Source organism: Poecilia reticulata, linkage group LG16 (genome assembly GCF_000633615.1).
Source record: "Poecilia reticulata strain Guanapo linkage group LG16, Guppy_female_1.0+MT, whole genome shotgun sequence".
In the NCBI taxonomy this organism is placed as follows: domain Eukaryota; kingdom Metazoa; phylum Chordata; class Actinopteri; order Cyprinodontiformes; family Poeciliidae; genus Poecilia; species Poecilia reticulata.
The window spans coordinates 7,426,117-7,439,126 of NC_024346.1; the positions used below are offsets into that span (position 1 = coordinate 7,426,117).

A 13,010-nucleotide genomic window follows, 5' to 3' on the forward strand; every position below is an offset into this window, starting at 1 on the left:
GGGCTTAACAGAATTAAAATGTATTTACTTCTTAGATGATTGTTTGGTGCTCCATGGCAGCTCATTTACAGTTTATCTCTGCATTAAATTACAAATACAAAGTTTAGTTAGTTTACCCTCCGCTGTCAGTGGTAATAAATGTTAAGTGAAGTGACGCATGTCATGGGTGTAACTCTTTATGTACTGATGGCTTTGCATACATTCACCCTACACAAAAACTCTTTTCCATGAAGTCAGACAAAGTACAAGGAAAGTCGTTTTCATAATGAATGGCTTGGTCAGGACAAATATTGCATTTATTTGAATTATTTTGTTTAAAATTGTTCAACATAATTATTAGAGGTAATATCACAAAGATTTTCAGTGTCACAACTTTGTCAAAGATCAAAGATTTTTTTTAATTTGAGAAAAATTGCCGTTTTGTTTTATTTGTACACTAGGGGGCACTGTGTCATCATCTGTGACAGGAGATTTCGAGATCCAACAGCAGAACACAAACAGTCTGACACCTTAAATAATATCCAGTCATCTGATTTAAAAACCTTAATAACATTTCTCTAAAATTAGAATTTAGTGATGTGTTTTATTCCACTACTTCTCCCATCTAATCAGCTGTCTGTCTCATGCGCTCTGATCAGACCGCTGCTTCCATAAAACACAGTCTGCATAAATGTCACGCTCGGCTGCTCGTCTTCATAACTGGTTTCACTCCATTTGTCACATTTCAGTTCTCCAGTAGATAAAAACCCCACCTGGTACCATGACCTGCGGGGCCACATGAAGCTGAAAGGTCAGGTTTTTGATGCCTTTATAGCCCGTTAACGCACATAATATGGACCAATAAAGCCTCTAAAGAGCAAGAACTGACAATGACATCAAGCATTATTGTTGGGCTTTTTTATCCCCAGGTAAATAGTGTTGACAGTTACACAGTGGGAGATCATCACAGGCTTTTAAATCTGTGCCAAGATCTCTCACCATTTTATCATCTGTTAATTTATTTCCCCTTTTATACGGTTGGAAAACAACATTAACTGCTTAATTTCAGCTTCTGGTCTCTCAGTGGTTTATGATTTGCCAAATTGGCCCTTTGAACCTTTTATCTATGGTGGTGGGGAAGAAATGCCCTTCCAAAATTGGCCTCACTTTGTCCAAACCGAACAGAAATGCGCTGGCAGTTTCTGCTCACAGGGCTGGTGATTAAAGCCTAATGGGGGCTCCTGATGTGATAGCAAACAGAGACAGGAAATGTCCATCTTTAAAAGAGACGTATCATTAATTTTGAAGCCTGCAGAAAGGCTCTTACAGCAGCATCTGAGCAGGACACTGAGGGCTTACTGGGGAATGGTGGAGCAGAATCCCTATTAGACCAGAAATGACTCAAAAGGAGCCCTGAGTCATGGCTGCCTTAGAGGGCTCTGGTCGGCCTAATCATGTTCAGCTTTTTATCGGTAATAATGACATCTCTTAAGGAAAGCAAGTACTTCTTTTGGGTTTTCCTCTTTCACTAGCTTACATAACAAAATAATGATATAGAGCTATAATTTATTATCACTGACTAAAATCTGAGTAAAAATGAATGGGTGAGTTCATTTTGCTATTTTCTTTCTTTGTTTTTGTCCTGTTTTGTCTGCTTAAGGAGGGCATATTATGGAAAATTCATGTTTTGCATGTTTTTGTACTTCCATTTGGGTTTCTGCTGCTTCTTGAAACCAGCAGAAACGCTTACAAAAAAACAACCCAGCAAGTTTTTGGTAATAAGTTAGTGTGTTTTGGTGTCTAGAAAATTAGCTGTTTCAAAAACCTCTAAAATGTAACCTCACAAATCAGCAGGCATTGTGCCTCACCTAGCAAACCCAGCGAAGTCATCCTGTTGCCTAGCAACCCAGACTGAGATTGATCAGCTGGTTTTACCGCTGTGTGCGCTGTACAATGGCTGCTGGAAAAGACAAGTGTTTTGTTGTTCACTTACCATTCAGAAGTAGAGTGCAGGAGGCTCTACTTCTACTTTTCAAAGACGTATGCTTGTATATTGGGCATCTGTTTGCAACAATGGGAGTGCAAAGGTTGAGTTGGGGGCGTGGCCCGCATCAGCTTATTTGGATTTAATGTGACAAGAGAGCCTAAAGCGACTCATTCTGAAAGGAGATCAAGTTGGACAGAACTGAAGGAGGAAATTACTGCACATTTTATTTTATTATTGCTTTATTAACCAACAAGCTACAACTGATTCAGGCAACAAATTGGAGGAGATGATGTTACCAAGGACAGAGAAGAAAAGCAAGGGTTTGGATGAAGAAAGGAAACTGAATTTTTACAAACTGAGGATGTCTTTGACATAAAAATGTTGTTGATGAAAAGCTGTTTCAAATGCCTTAAAAGTAATATGTAAAAAAAAAAAATCTAAAAACCATACTGCAGTACTTTCAAAAGTAATTTTTGTAATATTTATTGTGATAATAAAAAATTAATTACCAAAACAACTACAAGAAGGACAAATTTAGCTACAAAGAAGTAAAACGTCCCAATCTCTATTAACCTTTGGCCATAAAAGGACAAAATGTACCTCTCATTAAAATTAAGCTTTAATAAGACATATCCTATTTTCCAGTTTCACCAGTTTATTTTACTGTACTCTGCTTTCTAAGCTGCAGTATTTATCCATAACCTTCTAAATATCCTTGAGTTGAAGTTGCCAGTGCTTTTCAGTGTTTCTATTTAAAAGATTTCTGTTTAAAGGCCTCCCTGAATAGTTTCAATTCATGCGGGAATCCAAGGAAATGTACTATTGATAAAAAATGAAACAACGTCTCTTTTCACTCGGTTGCTTTTTAAAACTGATAATAAGCTGCAGACCAAATGGACAAAGTACCATCAAGATACAGTTTTAATTTAAAATCTAGAAATGAAGCTCCTAGATGAAAGTGCAACTTTATAGACATGAGAGAGCTTACATTACAAAACCATGTTCATTATACAGTAGCTTGTTCTAATTTAAAACTGAATCCAAATGCCAAATATAGACTTTCTTCTATATTCAATGTTGCCCTCAGATTTCTGCATAAATGTAAATGTAGTTAAAAACAAAAAAAGCTGAATGTTTTTATTTTTTATAGGACTTAAATTAGTCCTTTGCAACCAGTATTTGAAGGTATGTCAATACCTTTTTTTTGTTTTTGTTTGTTTTTGCTTCAACCAGATGCTTACAGTCTTTGACTCCTCTCAGTTTGGTTCTTATTTATTCATGCATTTTTCTGACAAAATGTTATCATGCCTTACAGTTGAATAACATTTTGTATTTATCCGTTTCTCTGGTTCAAGTGGAAACAGGAAAGGTTTGAGTTTCTCTCCCTCCTCTACCTTCCAATCTCAACTGAAAGTAAAAAATGACTTCAATAAATATTAAGAATCCCACAACAAAAAGTTTTCAGTTTTAAATCGTACATTTTTACTCTAAGTTATTGTAATAACTCTTGTCAAATTTTTTGAGCTTTATTTATTTTTAACGTTAGTTTTTGCTGTTGTCTATTCATCTCGTTCACTTTGACGTTCTGCTTGATTGGTCTTTTTTCTGGCTGAATAAATATTTAATAGTAGCAAAGTAAAATAGCAATTTTTTTTAAAACAGCAAAATCTCCAAATATTGTTCTGACATTTTTGGCAGGCAGATGAACACGAGCGCTTCTTTTTTTTATATAAGTTTGTAAGCTCAAAGAATACGTCACTCTGCCAGCATAACATCGTGGTGATAGCAGAATCTGTATCACCAGGTAAACAACATGAATGTATAATCTGTTCGTTGTGATTTTTGTTTATTTGGTTTTATCTTGTCTTTTACGCATTATGTAAAACATCAGGCAGGCTAATTTTTTTGTGAAACATTTTACAGTTCTTGGAGTGGAGATATTCCAGGTTTATACATTTAATAACTGTTATTCAGAATAAAAAAACTGGAAATTATATAAAAATTAAATAAGATTTTAAGAATTACATTTTATTTTTAGCTGCTTTTAGCTGGATCCAACCTTTTTCTTCATACCTTTCAGGATCTACGAGTCCCAGGTAATCTCTTTGTTTATCAGACATGAAGGGAAACATCATCAGACCTCCCCTGCTGATTCCTCATTATCATCCTGCTGTTATTTGTGTCCATTTGCATCGAACGTGGAACCTGCGGATGTTTGTTTTGGTCCATTAGGGGGCAGCAGAAACACACTCTGGTGTTAATTGGCCTGTTTGCACCTCCTTTAAATCTGAAGAAACATGTGGATACACAACATCGTCTGTCAGCCTATTTGATGTATTCATTTCTTTGTTCGCCTCTCTGCTTTAAGCTTCACTGAACCCAGAATGAACTTTTCACGCTGTTTGGCATCCAAATGATTTTACGTAATGTTTGTATACCTTGGTGGGTTTATCAGGGTATAAACCTGCAACCTAGACCATTAACCGAAGTTGCAGAGTTGAAATCCTTTCTCAGGCAATACAGATGTGTCTTTTTAACTAACGTGAATCACTGCTGCTGTCATTTTTGGCTAAAGTAATTTATGCACTAAAGCTGGTGCTGTTTCGTGCTTTAATTGCTACTATTTGCGATTAACTCACTGGTGAGGCATAACATTATGACCCCCCTGCCTCATAGTGCTGCCAAAACATGTCTCATCTATGGAGAAAGAAAAAATGTGTTTTCTTCTATTGCTCAACTGCCCACTGTTGCTGCTTTAGAAGAACACTGTGTTTTTAAATGCTCTGTCATTTTTACTGTATTTCCTGAACTGAATATGCATGGCCACTACTGAGGCAAGTAGTGTCTCAGTAGTGACACTACTTGTCAGGTCTTGCTTTTTTCAAGATCTGAAAAAAGCAAAACTCAGATGAAATCAGTAAGGGCACTCCCTTACTGATTTCATCTGAGTTTTTTGTCGCATAAAAATATTTCACGTCAACAAAAACCCAAAAAACTTTAATATCAAAGTAGAATACAAATTGCAGATTTCAAATGGTTTAATTTACTAAGCCAAAATTTTACTTCAATCCAACCTAGCCCTATGTAAAAACTGATAATTAACTAAGCCATGTTTAAAGTGTGACGAGCCACATACCGGTACTTTGGTTCAATCTCTTCAATAGGACCTAATCGCCAACATGAAGTAGGTAAAAGATCTCAAAAAGAAAAACACATTATGCCCCAGAATAAAGCTTTTAAAAATCAGATACGCATCTTTAAAGGGGTTCAAGTTGTTTCTGAGGTTTGGAACCTCAGCAAACCACAGAGGAAACCATTAACCCAGAGTGGTAAAGATTGCAGAACCTTCCGATTAATGACCGGTCGACTGAAAATATTTTAGTTATTCTAGAAGACCACAAAGAACCCATAGAAACATCTAATTAGAACTCAAAATCCAGTCTTTGACTAGGCCATCAACAGAGTGGTTTGACCTTAAAGAGAATGCTCACGCTTAAAACCCGACAAAGAATAGTGAGCCAGAATTCATCCAGAGTGATGTAAAAGACTCACTGCTAGTCATCAAAACACTTCACAGCCGCTGTTTGTCACCAACGGTAGCACAGGCAGTGATTATGTTCAGGGGATAATTACTTTTTCCTCGCAGGAGCACGATAATTTAGGAAGCTGCTTTTGTTTAAAATAAAAATGGAATGATTGCTTGAACTTGAAACTGAAATTTGTAGTTAGTCGTGTTTGTTTGATATATTAAAATTTGTTTGATTAGAGAAATGAAATGTTAAGCGCGACAAAGACAAAAACAGAACAACATAGATTTCAGTGCAACATGAACGTCTTCAGCCACACCATTATCGACTTCACATCTTTCTCCCCAACAAATTATTGATCTGCCCACCTTTTCTTAAGTCCTTCACTCCCAAAACAACACCGGCCAACCTCCCCGCTGTTCTTCCCTTCCTCTGACTCTGGTATTTCCCACATAAAGCCCCCCGCCTTTCCTCCTCCTCCTGCCAGCCTCCCTGTCATCCCCCTCCTCCTTCCCCTTCCCTCTCCTCAGATGGATTCTTCAGTCAGTCGTGTGGAACCAGAGCGGCTGCCGGAGAGACAGACGCAGAGAGAGGCTGCTCAGAGCAGACGCCGGGTCAGAGCGCTCAGTTTGCTTCAGACAATCACAGGGCAGAGAGAGACGAGTGCACAGGAAAAAGCGGTAGAACACCACAGAGAGATAGGCTGCAGAGAGAGAGAGAGAGAGAGAGAGACAGACAAGAGGGAGGTAAATATGTGACAGGATGTGGTTTCCCTGAGCTTGCACAACATACTTTGAGCATGACCTAAACGCACCGAGTGTACAAGTGTGTTTGAGCTCCGCTAGATGCTGAAGAGGGGGGGAAACGAAGCCAACCGCTGGAGCTGTTGTTTCTGCTTGTTTCTCAGACGGAGGATTGTGTTTTCCCTTCAGAGAGCCCGCTCCTCTGCAACCTCCGTCAGCTTGTTGGACAAGATCTGAAGCAGTGTTCTTCTCTTTCACACCTCAAAAGTAGAATGAGATATTCTGACGGGAGCTCTGGATTTGTCTCCAAGCTGTGAACTTCTCAATCAGATTGTGAAACAGGTAAGTTTGCGTCTCGTTTCAGCCGTTCAGCATGTGTGTGTCTTAACAGATGTTATGCTCTCTGCGCTCCCGCCTGATCCTCTGGATAGCAGCCACTGTAAACTTAAACCACATGGCTGTAAGTGTTTACTGTGCAACAGGGAGCTGATTCACACCACAGTCCATGAGTGTGTCCGACACACAGCTTTAAATCCACAGCCACCGCATGCAAGATGTTTGATCGTCTCAGAGCAACATGCGAAAACAAACAGTCATCCTGAATATAAATAGATCTGGTTGATCTATTTATATTCAGGATGAAGAAGAAGTGTGAGATTGGCCACAGATTAAACCCAGATACGGCTGCTGTCACTTGTGACAAGAATCACAAGTTTATTTCTGAACTGTTGTACTGTACAATCATAAAGACAAATTAAATGCAACCTGCTTTTAGAAGCACCTGGCATGCTCTTCATCACACGGAGGTTCTGCTGACATTTGTTTCCTCACATCTTTTTTTCTGGTTCAACCTCAACCTGATCTTCAATCAGATCCAAATCTGGACTTTGGTCGGTTGCGACATCTTGTCTGTTTTCTTTTGCAGGAACTCTGTTGTAGGTTTTCTGTTTGGGACCATTGTCCTGCTAATGACCCAGTTTGGGTCTAGCTTCAGCTGTTAGACAGATGGCTTCCGCACATTTTTGGTATACGAAGGAGTTCATGGCTGGGTAAATAAACGCTGTGGCTGCAGAACAAGCACAGATCATCAAACCATTGTGCTTTGCAGTTGGTCTGAGGTATATGCGTGAATATGCTGATTTTTTTTCTCCTCCAAACATATTTATACTTTGTGACCAAATTTTTCTACTTTGTTCTCATATGTCCAGAGGCTGCTGTTCCAGATGTTTGACGGTTTATTGGGGAGCACTGGTTATGTTTTCGTAGGCTTTTTAGGGAGAAGCAGTGGTCTTCTGTTGACCCCTCCAAACTTAAATCCCATGAATGATTTAACCTTTAACATTCTAATGAAGGAGTTCATTAGCATGTTATTTTATCTGACTGGTTTGGAGCTGTAAGTTTTTTCAGGGCATTTAGTTCTCCTGGGAAGACTGGCAGCTGTCTTAAATATTTCACAATTTTGAATGACAAATAATCTGTATTAGAGTGGTCAGCAAAATGTGCAATGCAAAAAACATTTTTGTGCCAACTTCTTCTGAATGTAAGCTGCAAAGAATATAGCGTAAAGTTTTTAAATAGATACATTAAGATGTGTTTTTATACTGAAAATTAAAGGAAATGTTTCAGTTCATTTCTATTTTTTACAGCAAATGTTTAGTACAACTTAATATTCTTATCAAGAGTAATATGTGACCCTTAATTATTTACCAAAAATACTTAAATAATGTGACATAATTTACTCAAATAAAAAAAAAAAATACTAGGTGAGTTACACTATTTGTGTCAGTATGTCGTGAAACTTCAATGCAGATATTGCATTAAGGTTGACAGGTGAAATGCTAAAACAGAACTTTCTTATTTCCTCTTTTTTTAAAAAAGCATCCCTCATCATTTTAGGTAAGTTTTTTAAATCAGTTGAAGATCTAAAGAGCCATAGACGGCCCCACAGCCACAAGTAGAGAATCCCTGCAGTCGAATTAAGGATTTCAGATCCTTCATTGGCACTGCAACCCTTCTCAGATTGATGGGCAGCAGCAGTTGCTTCTTTAAGGTGATTGGATTGGACTTGTCCACCTGGCTACAGCTTTCATTGTTAAATCCTGTAGAAAAGGGTAAGCTGCAAGCTAATAACTTTTAAGTGTGTGCTCCAGTGGTCAAGCGATGACATTTCATTTCTGTTGTGTCTTTGCACACTGACAATAAAATAAGTCTAATCCCTGCCGGTTTATCCTTTTCTCCCTGTGAATGTTTACCTGGTTGCTTCATGTTCTCTGAGTCGGACGTTTGTTCGAGTGAGCCTGCAGCTGGAGGTTTAAAGGGAAAACAACTTGCATGGGTTGAAGGAGGAGTCCAGGACTGTTGAGGGGCAGAGAGGAAGAGCCAGGGGTGGAGTGAACAAGAAAAATGACTGTGTGTTTGGGGGTGAAAGTGAGCGAGAGAGCTCAGTCTCAGTGAACTGCTGTTAATTGGTTCCAGCTGGTGAGATGTGGAGGACCAGCCGGCGATAACTCGACAACGCAGGAGGGTCAGGAGTTTTCTCTTAGACACACACACACGCGCACGCACACACACACACACACACACACGCACACGCACACGCGCGTGCGCTTTGTATGAGTAATACAGCTGATTATGTTTTATCATTCAGGATTTTTTTTTGTGTAGATTATATCAGAAACACAAGATACAAAGTAAGGAATAGTAATGACATAAATTTATTTGATCTGACCTTATCAACCTGAACCCTATTTATAAGCCTAGATTAAAAACATTTGACTATAATGGAGTTAAAAAAGGTATTTTCTTTCTGAAAGGAGTGTTTCCTAAAACTTTCTCTGATTCTTCTGAAACATGGAAAACAAAACTTGTTTCCATGGTCGGGTCATAAATTTTATTTTTAATTTCATGATTAGAAGTTTCACTTTATTAATACTCCAAACAATACTGCATAACGCTATCATGCGCTTGCATGGAAACAGTTCAGTTTAAGGTAGTGAAAGTTTAGCACACTTAGATTAAACCCAAAACCTCTCAGAATGTTATTGCTTCCTTTTCTTCCCCCAAACAAACTTATTCTCATTCCTTTAACATTCACTAGTTGGTAGATCATCTAATTAAGATCTTTAGCACCATCTGGACTTGTTACACCAAAGATCAAACATGAGTCACGTTAGGTCTTTGGTGCAAACGGTCCAGGAGGGAAACTAGGAGATCTCTGACTCCTCTGTCTCGAAGGGCGTGATGACCCAGAAGACTTCCTGACCAGACGCCCTTAACCATCTGACTCAGCAGATCTGCTCCAACCCTCCACAGATGACAGAACGCCTCCTCTGATCTCTTACGCTGGATCTAAAAGTTCCAGTCATGATTGAATGCCACGACTGAGAATACGGATAGACTAGTAAATAAAGTTGCTTCACATTTTGGCCCAGGCCTGCAAAGGCAACTCCAACCCGTCTGTAAGTCCCCTGCTCCATTCTGCCATCTCTCATGAACAAGACGCTGAGAAACTTAAACTACTCTACTGGAGGCAGAGAATACAGAAGAGGATTAGGGCCATTGAAATGAATAAATAAAAAAGAATTTCAACTTTTCATCTCAGAATTATGACTTCTCAAAATTCACACAAATCACTTTTTTCCCTTAATTAGTGGCCCTAGACCTCTTCTATAAAAGACTCATCAACCACAGCAACTTAAGGGTGTAGTCCAGATCCATGGCCTCAGACCGATTGTAATGAACTTTATTTAAAACGGCACAATGTTCAACACAAACATAAATGTCACCATTTAGCAAAAGCTAATTTGCATCTGCAGTCCTATAAGTTGGCAAGTTACAAATAGGGGCCCAACTTTAATCCCAGCCACTTAACAATATACTCAATGTTCAATAGTGTAACCATAGAAATGTTGAGAGGCGTGGCCAAGTGTGGCACATTGTGATGCACATTGCAATTAAGTCACACATTTCAATCAATCCTCCATGCGGCCAGGCATCGTCCAATTAGTCCAACTCCTGACTAACCAGTGGGTGGAGGTGTGTGTCTGAGTGAGAAGGTTTAATACCCAAACGCAGGGCTGTTTGATGCAAAGCTGTACCATTTTAAACAAATAGGAGAATTCAACCATTAGACCAAAGGAGGCCAGCACTGAGATGGTTTTCGACAAAATAATGGGGAACTAAACAAATTTACACAAAATCGTCAAAATTTGTATGGCACCATAAACTTATAACCCTAAATAACCTATTTAGAAAGTTATCAGCAAAAAAATGTTGATTTGGGGGTTCGTCATACTTTAATTCCTGAGGTCACTTGAGGTCTACCTTTCCTATCGCTAACTCTTTAATCTAAACCTTAAAATCAGATCCAACTCATCATTCAGGAATCTGGAGCTATAAAAATAAGAAGAAATGTCGTCCTCCCTATGATGCATTCAGACAAAGCCATCAACACAACCTACTTGCAAGATAAACAAGAAATTAAACTTATTCAGTTTCATGATATCTATACAAAAACACTAATGTAGCATAAATGTAAACACAGACGGCACATACATGTGTTCAGATTATAGTCAGTTGTGTGTACAAGAATACATGTACTGCAGACGCACAACACGTTCTGACCAGCACACATAAAGGCTGCAGAAACGCATCACCTTCTACACGCAGCTGCACATGTTCACAGACGCATTGTAAAGACATGCACATGCATGCACATGTACAGAAGATTTAGAAACCATTTACAGCAGAGAAGCTCGCCCCACTGGAGCGCGGCTGCTGTAAACGGGGAAGTGGTTGTGGTTTCTACTCTGGTACGATGTCAAACCAAAATGGGAGCCATTACTCAAGGCAGAAAGTTCAAACGAGGACTAATGTAGACATTTAATAACCCAAACTGCAAGGGAACATATGGCTTCACTTGGGAAGGGAAGGAAATTATATGATAGTTATATTTTTGCTTAATAAAGCCGATTTGCAGGTCTTAAATTAATATCAGTATTTTCCTTTTCTAAACACTAATTCCCGTTCTGTCAGATTGAATGCAATGCTACATTATAAAATTATTAAATAGATTTTTTTAATGTAAATTTAATAGATGCGTCACTTTTACTAAGAATAGTGAATGCCTAAGCTTCACATTATAGGAGGTGCACAGAGCTGATCGAGTCCTTAGCTCTTTATATTTCCTTTAAACCTAATTCTAGCTCGTAAATGTCATCTTGATAAGCATTACTCACATTGACGAGAATAAGAAAGATGATTGCGGCAGCTAATGAGCTGCTTCTAATGTTAGAGGAGGTGTTTTGTAATGATTAGCTAATCCAGCTACTTTATTTGGCAGACATTTTTATTCAGAGTTTTAACCTTTATTGATGACTGTAACATTTACGAAGGTAGATTTGTGACCTTTATTAATAATTTTATATTATCACCCATATTAAGCAATGACTATTAAATCCAACAGCTAAATCCCACTCTATCCTTTTTGTAATAAGCCCAGCATGCAGTGCCTTGTAAAAAAATATTCAGCTCACCAGGATATTTTCAAATTTTGTCAAGTTTGGTGTATATTATTGGGATTAATATCAAGACAAAGCAACAAATGTGTGTTGATTTAGCTGAACCCGTCTTCGTATAAATTTTATGTGGAATGTAACTTGTAAAGTTCGGCTTGGGTTGCTAGGTGACGGGGCTGGGTTTGGCTGTGGTTGCTAGGTAACGGCGCAGTGCCCATTGATTGTGACACCAAAAAACATGAACTTATTAGCCAAAAGCACTTGGAAGATTTTTTAAAGCAGTTTGGTTAGTTTTAGGAGCGGTTGAAACCCAAATGAAAGTATGAAAATGTGCAAAATTCACATTTAGAACATATAAGTCTCCTTTCATATATTTTTGGTAAAAAAAACAACAACACATTTCTTATTGCATTCATTCAAAAGGATTAAATAAGTCATATAGAAACTCAGTAACATTTTGAGCTCCATTTTTTTTTTTTTTTACCAGATTTTATTTTTATTGTTGCTCACTTCCAGTCTTCGCCGTCGACAAAAACCCGTTCAGCTCAGACCTGGTTCTTCGATGAATTCAGGGCCTTCATTTTGGACACACCCGTTAGCCCCAGGTTTCCATCACAGCTGTATTCAGTCAGTAATCACTCTCACCTGGTCTCCATCGCAGCAATCAGCTTCCCTCAGCATATCTTCTGTTTCCGTGCTGCCAGGTTGGGCCGTCCTGCTTCTTGATGTTACGCTTCGTTCAGTAACTTTCTTTTGTAGCAAGGTGTCAAACCGTTTTTTACCCGCCTGCATTTGCATAAAATTTTAATCCAACACATTGGAGTTTGTCCTTGTAACAAGACAAATTGTGATATAGTTAAATACTTTTGCAAGGCAGTGAATTTGCATATCTGTTACATTCAGCTGCTGTCAGATTCCTTATTTGGGTTCTGAATGTATTTTCTTCAGCGAGCCGCCATTTCTGACAGCATGTTGACTTTCTTTCGCTCCAGTCTTTTAGCAAACAGCTACTTTAATCACTTTCTGTTTACTATCTGATCTGGGCACTGTGAATCCCTCTGTGGCGTGTGAAATTTGATTAAGGTAATCATTGACTCATGTAAACCATATTGTGCTCTCTACTGCATTCAGTGTATGGAGATCGACATTAATATATACTGTTTTGTTTTTATTTCTTATTTATCTTTTTTTTTACTCATTGTTTTATTTATTTTGATTTGATTTCATGTTTCATTTAATTAAAATTCTTTTTTTTTAA

At 38.3% G+C, this 13,010-nt stretch overlaps 1 protein-coding gene across 5 annotated transcripts in view; it reads left to right on the plus strand.

Annotated features, from left to right (window-relative positions):
• Nucleotides 1–6,026: 6,026 nt before the first annotated feature.
• rftn1b (raftlin, lipid raft linker 1b) overlaps nucleotides 6,027–13,010 on the plus strand; it is a 140,398-nt gene continuing 133,414 nt past the window's right edge. For 4 of the 5 annotated variants that reach the window (XM_017309611.1, XM_017309613.1, XM_017309614.1 and 1 more), the window contains exon 1: nucleotides 6,027–6,578. The gene's annotated coding sequence lies outside the window, so the exon portion shown is untranslated. The remainder of the gene's footprint in view (nucleotides 6,579–13,010) is intronic. The other variant, XM_008431182.2, reaches the window with a different exon arrangement.